At 36.1% G+C, this 15,780-nt stretch overlaps 1 protein-coding gene across 1 annotated transcript in view; it reads right to left on the reverse strand.

The window, feature by feature from the left end:
• Positions 1-6,019, reverse strand: part of LOC131529122 (inactive tyrosine-protein kinase PRAG1) — a 31,715-nt gene extending 25,696 nt beyond the window's left edge. Inside the window, 1 exon segment of the mRNA XM_058758668.1 lies at positions 5,843-6,019. The gene's annotated coding sequence lies outside the window, so the exon portion shown is untranslated.
• Positions 6,020-15,780: the final 9,761 nt, after the last annotated feature.

A 15,780-nucleotide genomic window follows, 5' to 3' on the forward strand; every position in this document is an offset into this window, starting at 1 on the left:
AAATTCTTATGGAGTAAAATATCTCTGAAGTATATTCCCATTCATATTCACAATTTTGAGCACTCCAGGGTGAAATTATCCAGCCATGGCTTCCTGTTTCACATAAATATAAATAGGAGGGAAAACAAAGTCCAAATGACCTTAATCATCCATCACAATGAGAAAAACCAAAGAATATATTTCTGATGTGCAGCAAAAGATAATTGAGCTTCACAAATTAGTGAAGTGGCTTTAAGAAAAGAGCTAGAGCAGTGAAAATTCCCATTTCCACCATCAGGGCAATAATTAAGAATTTCCAATCAACATAAAATGTTATGAAACTGCCTGGAAGAGGACGTGTGTCTATATCGTCCTAATGCACGGTGAGAAGGAGAGTTTGAGCGGATAAAGACTCTCCAAGGACCACAGCTGGAGAATTGCAGAAAATAGTTGAGTCTCGGGTCAGAAAACCTTTAAAAAAAATTGTCAAACAGCACCTACATCAGCACATGTTGTTTGGGAGGGTTTCAAGAAAAATTCTCCTCGCTCATCCAAACACAAACTCCAGCATATTCAGGAACTTCAAATGGGACTGGCTTCTATGGTCAGATGAAACTAAAAAATGAGCTTTTTAGCAGCAAACACTGTCTGACTCTGTTAGAAATCTTATAATGGGCCATGTTTGGATCTTCCAACCGTACAATAATCCAAACACAAACCTCAAAAACAACACAAAAATGGGTCACTGAGCACAAAACCAAGCTTCTGCTGGTCATTCCAGTCCTCTGACCTGAACCCTGTAGAACATGAGTGACCTGAAGAGAAGAAGCTGTGAATCTAAAGGGTCTGGAGTGATTCTGGATGAAGGAATGGTCTCTGATCTCTTGTCAGGTGTCTCTAACCTCATCAGGCATTATAGGAGAACATTTAGAGCTGTTAAACTGGCAAATGGAGGTTTCAAAAACTATTGAATAAAAGGGTGCCGTTAATTGTGGCCAATGTGTATTAGAGAAAAACATTTATTTCATAATGATATTTCCCCCCATTTTAAATTCTTATCCAATGAAAGGTTAGATTTTTGTGAATTTTTTAAATAAAAGATCAAAAGGATTAACAATGCAGATTAATTTATTTTCACAGCCGCCTTTGATCATATTTACCAAGGGTGCCGATATTTTTGGCCATGACTGTATAAGCAGAGCCGGACCAAACACTTAAAACAATGGTGTTCAGATTTTACATTTATTTGTATATTGAAATGGTTTAGAGGGTGAATTAAAGCAGAGGATTTTCAGCCAAACAGCCATTGTTGCCAAATAGATTAACAGTTATATATCCAAGAATTTAAAAACAAGTTAAAATCTGTTTGAACTCACAGAAATGAACTGATCTTAATGCGAAATGCTCCAAATCTGAGGTTCAAATCAGAGACGCTGAAACACTGCAAGATGTGAGACAAGAATCTTAGTAACTCCATGGCCAAATAAAGCAAATTAAATAATTTAAAATGTATATGGTTAGGATCATGAGGAATATATGAACAAATGTGTTATGGTCTTTAAATGCATGCATTTTAATTTGCTGCATATTTTCAACTTTAAACAAGTTGCATGGAACAAATCTGGATCTGTGCAAATCAATTCCCTAAAAACATCAACTAGTAGCCGGAAAGATCCAGAAATAGTCCATGCAACTTGTTTAAAGTTGGAAATATGCAGCAAATTATCATGCAAATATTTAATGACCGTAACACATTTGTTTAGTGGTTTTCACAGGATGGCACCAGATGGTGTCTGTTTTTGATTGAGAAATCTTTCAGATAATTAATTACCCACGACTCATTTCTAGACTCCTAATTAAGAAATACGCTCTTAAAAAAAAAAAAAAGAAGGAGCAGCAGGTGCTGGAGTCTGAGAGCGGCTCGAGCGAGCTTCTGAACCACATTTGCAAATGTGTTGTTGCACAATGACTCAGTTTGATACATGAATCTATTCACAGCAGCAGTTGCTGTTATATTTAAAGGCACGGATGGTTAAAACAGGAAATAACGTGACCTTTTTCAAATAACACGCCATACGTGAACCTGAGCAGCTGATACACTATTAGTTACATTACTTTTCTTTCACACCCCACAGAAGTTGTTTTGCATATATGCGCCATAAACTTTTTCTAAAAAGTTATTAACAATATATTTCCGCCTCATCATTTGCTTTACTGGCATGACATTTGTGTCCCTGCAGCACAAAAGCAGTCATAAGCAGCACAGCTATATTTGTAGCAATAGCCAACAATACATTGTATGGCTCAAAATTATACATTTCTCTTTTATGCCAAAAATCATTAGGATATTAAGATCATGTTCCATGAAGATATTTTGTACATTTCCTACCGTAAATATATCAAAACTTCATTTTTGATTAGTAATATGCATTGCTAAGAACTTCATTTGAACAACTTTAAAGGTGATTTTCTCAATATTTAGATTTTTTTGCACCCTCAGATTCCAGATTTTCAAATATTGTCCGATCCTAACAAACCATACGTCAATGGAAAGCTATTTATTCAGCTTTCAGATGATGCATAAATCTCAATTCCTAAAAAAAAATGACCCTTATGACTGGTTTTGTGGTTCAGGATCACATATTATTACTAATTAATGCCCAACACTGGTCTCAGGTAATGATTTGTTTTACTTTGGCCAAAATGGAGAATGTGGCCATAAAGATGGTTTTCTTTCCATTTCTGACATCACAGCCGCTCTGTCTGTGGCTCAGATATCTGAAAGGTCTTCACCCGCTAGAGAGTGAAAACAAATCTGTGAGATTTCGCACCGTGGCTCGTGTCTGGCGGGCGAGAAGATGCGCTAGACGTTGTTATGGTGTGAAAGCTCACGGTGGTGCGAGTCTCCTCTTCACATTCCTCACATTCCTCCCGTCAGAGAACGTTCCAGCGGCGACGGCCTTCCAGAACGCTTTCTGAAGCCTGACATGGAAAGAACAGAAGAGCCTCTAATTTTGGTGGCCTGGGAAAGTGGAGTGGAGACGGAGGGGGTCAACAATCTACTGACCCTCAATCAATGGCTGATGAATCAGTGGCTCTGTTTTAGTCCGTCTGATGCATGTCGAAGACCATTTGGGTTTTAAAGACTGTAACACATAGAACCATTTCTGTTCCCCAAAGAACCTTTTTGCTTTACAAAAACTACCAAAATGCATTGGAAACGTTTCATGGACGTTAAAGTAGCATGTCAAAGATGATGTGCATTTAAAGACTTAAAAACAAAGATTGCTTATTGACATGTGATGCTTGCATGAAGAACCCATGAAACTTTTCCAACGCACATTGATTTTTAGGTTGGAAAAAGGTTCTTCAGATTATTCAAACGTTCTTTACACTTATACAAAAATTATTTTGGGAAAGATGATGAAATATTAAAGACAATGACTTCTTAAACTCTACATGGCCAAATAAATGGTGCTTATTTTTATTTTTGCTGAAAAATTTATGGTGAATATGTCATGAATATTCAATATATCACCCATAAACCACTCCTTTATTTGGATTGAACCACATTAGTCTTTAATCTTCGACATGCTACTTTAACATCCATGAAAGTTTTCCAATGCACTTTGGTTCTTAAGAGTGCAAAAACCTCTTCAGATTATTAAAATGTTCTTCACACTAAAAAAATATTTTTCCATTGTCTTTCCCAAAATAATTTAAGATACTGGAGTCTAATAACTTCTTAAACTCTAAATATGGCCAAATTAAAATAATCTCAGATGGTGCTTAAATTAAATTTTTTGCAGAAAATTCATTGTGAATATATCATGCATATTCAATATATCACCACCTTAGTTTATGTTTTAAAGTCTTTAAATGCAAATACTTTTTTTCCAATGCACAAAAACCTCACACTTAAAAACATGGTTCTTTTGGGAAATCTCATATTTGTATTTTTATTCTCATCTTATTTTTTTTATTATCTGTGCGTTGTTGTTGAAGCTTGTGACACTAAAACAAATTCCTTCTATGTGCAAACATACTTGGCAATAAATCATTGTGAATATATCATGCATATTGCATATATCACCCAAAAACATATTCACACACCTTCATTTGGACTGAATCACTTTAGTTTGTGTTTTACAGTCTTTAAATGCAATTAATTTTAACATGCACTCTTTATTGGTAACTATGGTTCCATGAAGAACCTTTGACACCCATAAAGCCTTTCCATTCCACAAAAGGTTCTTTAAAGTGGAAAAAAAATTTTTTTTTAATTTTTCAAGGGAAAAAAAATGGTTCTTGTAAGAACTGATCACTGAAAGGTGAACCAAAATGGTTCTTCTGTGGCATTTTTCCAATCCACATTGGTTCAACAGTGTGCAAAAAGGTTCTTTGGAGGTTCTTCTATGGCTTCCTTTAGTGCAGGTTTTAATAGGAACGTCATGAGGGAAACTGCAGAAGCAGATCTTAATCTTCAAGAAGCTTCATGATGTTTATGAGCAAGTGAGGACAGATAAATCATGGCCCTCAGGTTGAAGTGTTGCCGGCCGTTCTGTGTTTGCTCAGGCCGAGTTAGACTCGCTGGCAACAAGTTTGACAAGTCAAAACCCAAGACACAACAGGAGAAGCAGAAGCTCTTTGTTCCTGCAGCAGCTGAAAACACTTCAGCACTTGTGAACAATGAATGTTTTTGCCTTCAGATGTTGCTCAGGGGGAAGGGTGACGCTCCTCGAGTCCTTCTGCTGAGAGCTTTAAACCCTCGAGTGTCATAAACACCAAATCTTTACCTGCAACCTATGATACGCATGCATTTACTGTGCATCAGGCTTAAACATGGTCAAATGTGTTTAAATACACTCTTACTGCCAATCAAACCAGACAAAACATGGAATAAACCAACATGCATTCCACAAATTCCATATCCACCAATTAGACATTTCACTTCCTTAAAGAAACCATGTGAACCATATCGATTCAAAATTAAAAGTCTGGTTATGATAATATGTGACCCTGGACGACAAAACATAAGCTTTCCATTGATGTATGGTTTGTTAGGATCGGACAATATTTGGCTGAGATACAACTATTTGAAAATCTGGAATCTGAGGGTGCAAAAAATTAAAATATTGAGAAAATCACCTTTAAAGTTGTTCAAATGAAGTTCTTAGCAATGCATATTACTAATCAAAAATGAAGATTTCATGTATTTACGGTAGGAAATGTACAAAATATCTTCATGGAACATGATCTTAATATCCTAATGATTTTTGGCATAAAAGAGAAATGTATAATTTTGACCCATACAATGTATTGTTGGCTATTTCTACAAATATAGCTGTGCTGCTTATGACTGCTTTTGTGCTGCAGGGTCACATTATTTTATATAACTTTTCCAGAATTTACCACAGCTTCACCAAACAATTAGTTTGTACACTTGTGAAAATAATGAGAAAACAAATGAACTAAATGACAACAAAGCGATTTTTGTCATTTATAGCAAATATTTTAGGTCAGAAACTATGATGGTAAATTGGTCATCAGATCGCACAATCCAGTTTCACACCTGGAGAAAAACTAGCATGTCATAATCAGAGTCAGAAATGCGCGTTATGTGGAAACAGGAGATTTACAGAAACGCTGACAGGAACATCAGACCATCATAAAACCAGCGCGAGGGCGAGTCGCGTCAAAACCCAGCTTCACGCGAATGAATGAACCAATGCGGACATAAACCAGACTGATCCGGTCCATATGAAATCAGCCTGTGTTTGAATCTGGTTCTGAAAGCGGATCCAGATCAAAGCTCCAGTCTGATTTAATATGTGTCCGATCCACGCCAGAGAACGGATCTTACCTGCGCTGAAACACACGCGATCCCGCCGCTAGATCCCCGCAGAAGACGCGCGTGATTCCGCTCATTCACAGAGAACAGACGCGGAGAGACGCACAGACAGCAGCGCTGCGTGACTCTGATCTGATCAGACTGAAGCGACGCGACGCAGAGCAGCGCCGGAACTCCTGCAGAGGGGGCGGAGCCACACACACACACACACACACACACACACACACACACACACACACACACACACACACACACACACACACACACACACACACACACACACACACACACACACACACACACACACACACACACACACACACACACACACACACACACACACACACACACACACACACACACACACTCTCTCTTTTTATAAATACCTGTATGTGTGTGTGTGTGTGTGTGTGTGTGTATATATACACACACACACATACATACACAATGCTATGCTAATTTATTTTATTAAGTGTAATTATATACATTTTGTATATTAATTTTATTTTAATTTTTGAACATTTAAAACATGAATTTTTTTCAGCTGCTTTCACACATTTTCAAAACTTTGCCTCTTTTTTTCAAAATTGTACACACAAATTCAAGAATTGCACACATAAAATGCAAAATGCCTCACATCTCTGTAGCGCTGCATTCAAAATATCACAAACGCATCTCAAAAGCAAACCTTTGCCATAATATTAATTCCTGTTAGATTTTTGTGTGTTACACAGAGAACTGTGTGTTGTGTTTCATGTTGTGAGTCAAAGGCTGAGAATTAGTGTGTGTTTTGCAGATTTGGTGTGTGCTTCTGCTGTTTGAGTGACAGCTTTCAGAAAGATTTTGTGTGTAAGCAGTTATTTATTAAAATATTATATTTTATATATATTATTCATTTGATAATTAAATTTTTTAGATTATTAGATTTTGCATTATATTATAGTAATGTATGACACACATACATATCCCTCTATGTCTTGCTCTATATTTTATGTATTTTAATTCTCTACATTATAAATTTAATTTCATCAATGCTATATTTATATATATTAATTTTATTTACATTTTTTATTGGCCTATTTATTAACTATTTTGACTAGTAGGCACCTCTAAAAATGGACCTTAACGCATTTTGTACAGTTTTCACTATATTTATGAAGACATTTTCCAAAATTTGGTCCTCATAAAAATACCATATAAAATCCACATTAATAACACCTGTCCAAAATGTATGAAACACTCACCTGTCTGTCACTGCAGTGAGACACGGATAAAGGATCAGACAAACACTAAGCTGCTCACAAAACTACAAACAGACCGGCTTGAGAATCCTTGTGTGTGTGTGTGTGTGTGTGTGTGTGTGTGTGTGTGTGTATATATATATATTATTCATTTGATAATTAAATTTTTAGATTATTAGATTTTGCATTATATTATAGTAATGTATGACACACATACATATCCTCTATGTCTTGCTCTATATTTTATGTATTTTAATTCTCTACATTATAAATTTAATTTCATCAATGCTATATTTATATATATTATTCATTTGATAATTAAATTTTTAGATTATTAGATTTTGCATTATATTATAGTAATGTATGACACACATACATATCCTCTATGTCTTGCTCTATATTTTATGTATTTTAATTCTCTACATTATAAATTTAATTTCATCAATGCTATATTTATATATATTATTCATTTGATAATTAAATTTTTAGATTATTAGATTTTGCATTATATTATAGTAATGTATGACACACATACATATCCTCTATGTCTTGCTCTATATTTTATGTATTTTAATTCTCTACATTATAAATTTAATTTCATCAATGCTATATTTATATATATTATTCATTTGATAATTAAATTTTTAGATTATTAGATTTTGCATTATATTATAGTAATGTATGACACACATACATATCCTCTATGTCTTGCTCTATATTTTATGTATTTTAATTCTCTACATTATAAATTTAATTTCATCAATGCTATATTTATATATATTATTCATTTGATAATTAAATTTTTAGATTATTAGATTTTGCATTATATTATAGTAATGTATGACACACATACATATCCTCTATGTCTTGCTCTATATTTTATGTATTTTAATTCTCTACATTATAAATTTAATTTCATCAATGCTATATTTATATATATTAATTTTATTTAATTTTTATTGGCCTATTTATTAACTATTTTGACTAGTAGGCACCTCTAAAATGGACCTTAACGCATTTTGTACAGTTTTCACTATATTTATGAAGACATTTTCCAAAATTTGGTCCTCATAAAAATACCATATAAAATCCACATTAATAACACCTGTCCAAAATGTATGAAACACTCACCTGTCTGTCACTGCAGTGAGACACGGATAAAGGATCAGACAAACACTAAGCTGCTCACAAAACTACAAACAGACCGGCTTGAGAATCCTTGTGTGTGTGTGTGAGAGAGAGAGCGAAACAGTCACACACTTCTGTATTTAAAGGAAGCAGTGTTTTGCTGATGTTCTAAACGGTCGATTGGAAAGGCATTAGTGTTCCAGCCATCACTGTAATCAATAAAGTGATCAATCGCCTTGAAATGCTGATCTAATCTGCACTTTCATGTTCAATGTCAACAGCTCACATCCCAGAGTCTGGAATTTACTAGAAATTCCTTCATTCCCTGTTCAGAGCGCTGGAAGCAAGAGAAGAGAGAACATGCCGTGGCATGAACACTCAAACACACACACACACACACACACACACACACACACACACACACACTTGCATTCTCAAGCCATTTGGTTCATCTTGATGTGCTAAAATATCTTAAGCAAAACCCGAAATAGAAATGATTAAAAACTATAAAGACATCAAAAAAAAAAAAAAAAAAAAAATATATATATATATATATATATATATATATATATATATATATATATATATATATATATATATAAATTACAATTGTCACTAAAATTTATAAAGTAAAACAAACTTTTAAAAACTTTTTAAAAACATTTATAAAAAACAAATAATTTCTAAAAAAATATATATAAACAAAAACTATTAATAAAAACTATAAGAATACCTCAATGATACTAAAATAACACTAAATCAAAGCTGTTGATCCATCAAGAACAATACCTCATTTGTATGTTTTTCGTTCATTATAAACTGATGTTTTTGAGATCTGCTCATTTTGGTTGTCGCTCAAACACTGAAACCTGCTGCATCTCATCAGATTTCTCCTGTGACCTCTGCTCTGACCTCTGACCTCTGGGTTAATAATTCAGAAAGCCTCTGCTCTCGCTGCCATCTGAACGTGACGGATGAGAGACGGTGACTACAGGTGTGTGAACTCACACACGTCCACAGATCTGACGCTCGCCTCCATGCGCTTCAGTGTTTGGCAGTGAAGGAAATGGCACGATAAAAGCAGGAAGATGTTTGTGAGACACTTGCACAACACTCCTCATGAAAGAGCCTGTATCTGTCAGCCGCCAGTTGAGGCCTGTCACACACACACACAAACACACAATCACAAGTGCAGTATGGAGTACCTCAAGGCTCAGTGTTAGGACCGTTACCTAGTAACTTAGAACACTGTCTAACACTTGATGGCTGCTCTGTAAATTCTTCTTCATCAGTTAGGAACCTAGGTGTGCTGTTTGATAGCAATCTTTCCTTTGACATCCATGTTTCTAGCATTTGTAAAACTGCGTTTTTTCATCTCAGAAATATATCTAAATTGCGACCTATGCTCTCAACGTCAAATGCAGAAATGTTAATTCATGCGTTTATGACCTCAAGGTTAGACTATTGTAATGCTTTATTGGGTGGTTGTTCTGCACACGTAATAAACAAACTACAGTTGGTCCAAAATGCAGCAGCTAGAGTCCTTACTAGAACCAGGAAATATGACCATATTAGCCCGGTTCTGTCAACACTGCACTGGCTCCCTATTAAACATCATATACATTTTAAAATCTTGTTAATTACTTATAAAGCCCAGAATGGCTTAGCTCCTCAGTACTTGAGCGAGCTCTTATCACATTATAGTCCTCCACGTCCGCTGCGTTCTCAAAACTCTGGCCGTTTGATAATACCTAGAATATCAAAATCAACTGCGGGCGGCAGATCCTATTCCTATTTAGCACCCAAACTCTGGAACAATCTACCTAACACTGTTCGGGAGGCAGACACACTCTCTCAGTTTAAATCTAGATTAAACACCCATCTCTTTAGCCTGGCTTACACATAACACACTAATACGCTTCTATTATTCAAATCCGTTAAAGGATTGTTAGGCTGCATTAATTAGATCAACCGGAACCGGGAACACTCCCCATAACACACGATGTACTCGTTACATCGTAAGCAGAATGGCATCTATGCTAATATTAGTCCGTTTCATTCTTATTCTCAGGTCATTGTATCCACCCGATCCAGTCCGTATCCAGATCAGATGGTGGATCAGCACCTAGAGATGACCTCTACAGCCCTGAACGTCAGCGGAGATCAGGACACCTAGATGAACCCCAGAGACAGATCCCCAGTGAAGACCTCGTCACCTAGACGGCCATTGGGACAAGACCACAGGAACCAGACGAGTCCTCTGCACAATCTGACTTTGTTGCAGCCTAGAATTAAACTGCTGGTCTCGTCTGACCAGAGGAAAACGACACACTGTTTCCCTGTTTAACACTGTAAAGCTGCTTTGACACAATCTGCATTTTAAAAAGCGTTATATAAATAATGGTGACTTGACTTGATTTGACACACTCTCACACACACACACACACACACGTGATCCCATCAGACGCTGCTCTTTCCCTGGAGGTGTGTGTTGGCCGCTGTGGGAACCGCTCTGAGAGTCTGAGGTCTTTTGTTTGGTGAATCATGTTGTCTGCAGGCTGTGGGGTGAATCCAGAGAAACGCTGCAGGGTTTCAGGTGTCCGGACACAGAATACAGTCTCATTGTGAGTATTATAGAGTGTGTGTGGATCCGTTACGCCATATGGACACTGTATGGAGGAAAGCACAGTATCTAACAGCACACTGAAATAAACTCACACTCCTAAAAATAAGAGTTTTTATTGGCATTGACAGTTCCATGAAGAACTTTTAACATCCATTGGTTCTCTGAAGTGGAAAAAGCTTCTTTATGAAATGTTCTTCACAGTAAGAAATAAAATTGTTCTCTTAAACTGTTCAGTGAAAGGTTCTTTGAGGAATCAAAAATGGCAATCGTTAAATGGCAAAATGTGTATGTTCATAACAGTCAATCATTTCTTATTTTTTCTTTTGAGTTCATGTTCTTTAGTTCTTTATAACATACAATAACAGTTTCTGTCTGTCTCTGCATGAAGAGTGTTAATAATTAAACACTCATGCAGTGACGCACACACACACACACACACACACACACTCATAATGCTGTTAGTGTGAATCTAGTGTGATTATTCTGACTGAGGCTCTCGGGACGTGACGGTGTTTGTTTAATTCATGATGTTTTGCTGTCTGGAGGAAAGCAAATGTTTGTTTTTTTAATATTTCTGAAAGAATCTCTTCTGCTCACCAAAGCTGCATTTATTTGATCAAAAATACTGTAGAAAATTCTGAAATATTATTCTAATGTAAAACAGCTGTTTTTTTATGTGAATATCTGTTAAACTGTAATTTATTTCTGTGATGTTTGGCTGAATTTTCAGCAAATTTCACAAATCTTTTGTAACATTATAAATGTCTTTACTGGCACTTTTCATCAATTTAATGCGTCCTTGACAAATAAAAGTATTAATTGCCTTCAAAAAAATCTTACTGACCACAAATCTTTGAACAATAGTGTAGCTAGATAAACATGAATATGTGTGTGTGTGTGTGTGTGTGTGTGTGCGTTTTTGTGAAAAGTCAGGACATAGATGTGTATAATGATGAGGGTATGGCAGGTATTACAAGGTGAAGGTGGCATCTCAGGACATTGACCCATGTCCCCACTTTTCAAAACGCTTATAAATCACTCAGAATGAGGTTTTTTTGGGGAAAGTTGAAATGCACAGTCTCCTGTAAGGGGTAGGTTTAGGTGTAGGGTTGGTGTAGGTCAATAACACATACAGTAAGTACAGTATAAAACCATTACGCCTATGGGATGTCCCCACTTTTCACAAAAACGAACATATATGTGTGTACTTGTTTTCTATTCAGGTGGGGACTTAAACCTGAATACACACAGACTCATGGGGACTCGTGTCACGGTGGGGACCTAAATTGAGCTCTCCACGGGCAAACAAGCTAATAAATCACACAGAATTAAGTTTTTTGAAAATCTAAAAATGCCTGTAGTCTCCTGTAATGGGTAGGTTTAGGTGTAGGGTTGGTGTAGGACAATAGAATATACGGTCTGTACAGTATAAAAACCATTACGCCTATGGAGAGTCCCCACAAGGATAGCAAACCAGACATGTGTGTGTGTGCACGTGTGTGTGTGTGTGTGTAAGGTGAGGCTCTCCAGTTTTGTCTCCTGCATTCCACCCTGAACTGTAAACACAGTGTTGCCGTGGTACCACACTGACCCTTGGCCCCGCCCACCACTCCCACTGTGCACATGCTGTGTGTGTGTGTGTGTGTGTGTGTGTGTGTGTGTGTGTGTGTGTGGGTGTGAAATGTTTCTCTACAGAGACACAGCTGATTCCTCAGTGCTGGTTAATGACTATAAGTGGGTAATTGTAGATTAAAAGCCCCTCAAGTGTGTGTGTGTGTGTGTTTCAGGATTTAAGGATCTGTTTTGTCAATCAACAGAAACAAACAGCAGAAGTGAGTGAGCTCAGATCTCCAGCGAATGGAGGAAGTACTTTAAGCAGCTTGATGTTCCTGGAACAGAAAACAATAGAATACAGGAACCCTGTTGAAATTATTTAAATAAATAAATGCTGTTCTTTTGAACTTTCTATTCATCTGTGAATCCTGAAAAATAAAATGTATCACAGCTTACACAAAAATATTGTGTTTTCAACATTGATAATAATCAGAAATGTTTCTCGAGCAGCAAATCAGCATATTATTATGATTTCTGAAGATCACGTGACACTGAAGACTGCAGTAATGATGCTGAAAATACAGCTGCGCATCACAGAAATAATTACAGTTTAACACATATTCACACAGAAAACAGCTGTTTTACATTAGAATAATATTTCAGAATTTTTACAATATTTTTGATCAAATAAATGCAGCCTTGATCAGCAGAAGAGTCTTTCTGATTTCTCTTGCTTCTGGGGATGATTTTGTCCCTGAAGCATCGTTACATCATTATTGTGATGCGTCAGTGTTCATGCGGCACGCTGTGACACGCTTCTCTCTCTGGCATGATGATTATGAAATTATGTCCATTCACTGGATGTTTGGATGGATTATAAGAGTGATTTACAGCAGAATAAGATCAACGTGTTCTGTCTCACTGCATCACACAACTATGCACACAAGATCCCACTGTGTAGACAATATTACAATATCACATGCTGCGTATGAAAATACATGCATGAGGGTTTTAAACAGAGTACATCATCACTGAATCTATGCTTTCCATAAATATCACTTATATTACTACACCAACTACACCCCAAACAGTCCTAATTTAAGCAGCTATGAAATTGTTAGGGTGTTCTGAGTGAACGAAAACTAAACAAAACAAAAACCACTACAGATCCAGTTACAGTAAAAACACTTGAGATGTGGACTTTAGAACAGTAAGTGTTTAAGGTCCATCAGCTGAAGTCGCACTGCTGTATTATGGGACGTCTCAGTTTTATAAGTCCATCTGTAAGGAGCAGATCAATATAAGACGAATCTCCTGCAGGACATCAGCTGTCCATTAACTCTCACTGTCCCGCTGATCACACACACACACACACACACACACACACTCGCCGACATCTGTTCTGATCATCGGTGCGTCTCAAATGCTGATGCTTTTACCATCCGTCCTCAGATGCTGACCTCAGTCAGAAAACACCGCTCATATCATCTCGCTCTGTTCCTCACAGTTCACATTTAAACACTGACTCTGACTCTATTCATTTCTATTGGGATTTACAGCACAGAAGCTACAGATGATGCATTTTACAAAGCAAAGTTCATTTGCATCACCTAAATATCTAAAAACACACACATATCCCACCCTGATTACAGAATGACTGTATATTGACCCAAAATTATGTGTTTAGTTCACAACTTTAATCTAAATATCACAGCAAGTGTCATTTATTGTAAAGACACCCAAACATTTTACAAGCACAAAAAATTGTTTAAACTAAAACAAAACAAATATAGTATTGTTGCTTTAATTTCACTGGTTTTATTAGTTTGATGTAGTCATATACATTTCTGTATGCCATTCAGTTTTAAAATTATATATTGTTTAGACGGAGTCTTTAAACAGGGTTGAAACAAAAACTAAACAAAATAATATAATATATTAAATATATATATATATATATGTGTGTGTGTGTGTGTGTTACTTGAAATATAATTAATGTTAACTTTACTTAACTATAAATAACAGAAATAAAATGTAAAATTACATAGACATACATAAAAACTACTACAAATGACAAAAAAAAAAAAAAAGCTAAATTATAAAATCATTAATTTAAAATATTCCAAATATTAACAAAAATTATAACACTGGCTTTAAATAAGCCCTTACATATTTTCATTCTCTTTCTGCACTGTATATAAATTGTTTTATTGTTTGTTTGTTTTTCTTTTATATTTTGCAAAACCAAACTTTTTCAAACAACGAAGCCTTAGAACAGTTTTCTGACGTCTCAACTGATGTTCATACAGAGACTCTTGTGTTTCACAATCAGTGAAAAACGATGACAAAAGACAGAAAATAATATTTCCATCATCAGTTTGACAGTTCCATGAAGAACTTTTAACATCCATTGGTTCTCTGAAGTGGAAAAAGCTTCTTTATGAAATGTTCTTCACAGTAAGAAATAAAATTGTTCTCTTAAACTGTTCAGTGAAAGGTTCTTTGAGGAATCAAAATGGCAATCGTTAAATGGCAAAATGTGTATGTTCATAACAGTCAATCATTTCTTATTTTTCTTTTGAGTTCATGTTCTTTAGTTCTTTATAACATACAATAACAGTTTCTGTCTGTCTCTGCATGAAGAGTGTTAATAATTAAACACTCATGCAGTGACGCACACACACACACACACACACACACACACACACACACGCACACACACACACGTGATCCCATCAGACGCTGCTCTTTCCCTGGAGGTGTGTGTTGGCCGCTGTGGGAACCGCTCTGAGAGTCTGAGGTCTTTTGTTTGGTGAATCATGTTGTCTGCAGGCTGTGGGGTGAATCCAGAGAAACGCTGCAGGGTTTCAGGTGTCCGGACACAGAATACAGTCTCATTGTGAGTATTATAGAGTGTGTGTGGATCCGTTACGCCATATGGACACTGTATGGAGGAAAGCACAGTATCTAACAGCACACTGAAATAAACTCACACTCCTAAAAATAAGAGTTTTTATTGGCATTGACAGTTCCATGAAGAACTTTTAACATCCATTGGTTCTCTGAAGTGGAAAAAGCTTCTTTATGAAATGTTCTTCACAGTAAGAAATAAAATTGTTCTCTTAAACTGTTCAGTGAAAGGTTCTTTGAGGAATCAAAATGGCAATCGTTAAATGGCAAAATGTGTATGTTCATAACAGTCAATCATTTCTTATTTTTCTTTTGAGTTCATGTTCTTTAGTTCTTTATAACATACAATAACAGTTTCTGTCTGTCTCTGCATGAAGAGTGTTAATAATTAAACACTCATGCAGTGACGCACACACACACACACACGTGATCCCATCAGACGCTGCTCTTTCCCTGGAGGTGTGTGTTGGCCGCTGTGGGAACCGCTCTGA

Source organism: Onychostoma macrolepis, chromosome 21, assembly GCF_012432095.1.
Source record: "Onychostoma macrolepis isolate SWU-2019 chromosome 21, ASM1243209v1, whole genome shotgun sequence".
NCBI classification, from domain to species: Eukaryota; Metazoa; Chordata; class Actinopteri; order Cypriniformes; family Cyprinidae; genus Onychostoma; species Onychostoma macrolepis.